Genomic DNA, 1116 nt, shown 5'->3' with positions numbered 1-1116 from the left:
ACACACACACACACACACACACACACACACACACACACACACACACACACACACACACATATGTTCTCTGAGATGATTCTTTAGTAAGCGGTGTCGATTTTACAATTCCGTAAATAATATTTTATAAGCTTAAAGCTTATGCACAGTGATCACTTATAAGCTTTAAGCTTATAAAATGTTACATACACGCACACACACACACACACACACGCACGCACACATACACCCTCACCCATAAATATAACTGTACTGTTACGTAAGGAAAAGACTACATATAAGAAAATAAAAATCCGAAACATATTTTCCACTCGTCACGTCAAGTTAAATGTATTCCTTTCTTTATCGATTTCAATACATAATATAAGTCTTGCCGGCGCAGACCAACACCACCCTCTTTGGGACTTGTTTGATCACACACACTCACACACATTTTTGAATTTAAGTCAATGCAAGTTAGAAGGAAGAATACAAATCGGTGATCTGTACTTTTTCCTTGATAGTAGCAGCAGCAGTAGTAGTAGTAGTAGTAGTAGTAGTAGTAGTAGTAGTAGTAGTAGTAGTAGTAGTAACAGCAGCAGCAGCACTTTTTAAAATATATCTTTCAAATGTTGGCACAAGTCTGGTATTTTTTGATACTAAGGTATAAGCCGATTGTATCAACCCCCAATACGTGTCTGGTACTTTATTTTATCAGCCTCAAAGGGGTGAAAGTCAAAGTTAACCACGGTGTGATTTGAGCTCAGAACGCAAAGAGCTGAAACAAGTGCCACTAAGCGTTTTGTCTGGTACGTTAACACTTCTATCAGCTGAAACCTGAAATTTTCTTTTTGGCGTGGGGGGGGGGGCGGTGAGCCGTGTTAAGTCGGTTACCTCGATCCCAGTACTCAACTGGTACTTAATTTATCGACCCCGAGAGGATGAAAGGTAAAGTTGACCTCAGCGGTAATTGAACACAAAACCTAAGGCCAGAAAAAATGCCACATATCATTTTGCCTTGCTTTACGGACAAAAATGCTTACTCAGTCCCACCTTTAGAGAGGAGGAATGGGCTAGCACCCTTATCTAACTGAATATAGACTTTTTGATTCTGCTATACTACAGTAGTGTCTTAATTCT

General features: G+C 39.4%; 1 protein-coding gene across 3 annotated transcripts in view; it reads right to left on the bottom strand.

Annotated features, from left to right (window-relative positions):
• LOC106878042 (uncharacterized) overlaps positions 1-1116 on the bottom strand; it is a 202986-nt gene that overhangs the window by 196975 nt on the left and 4895 nt on the right. The window lies entirely within an intron of this gene.

The sequence above is a fragment of the Octopus bimaculoides genome, chromosome 2, assembly GCF_001194135.2.
Source record: "Octopus bimaculoides isolate UCB-OBI-ISO-001 chromosome 2, ASM119413v2, whole genome shotgun sequence".
NCBI classification, from domain to species: Eukaryota; Metazoa; Mollusca; class Cephalopoda; order Octopoda; family Octopodidae; genus Octopus; species Octopus bimaculoides.
The sequence above is the reverse complement of the archived record's forward strand: the minus strand, read 5'-3'. Positions and strand labels throughout refer to the sequence as shown.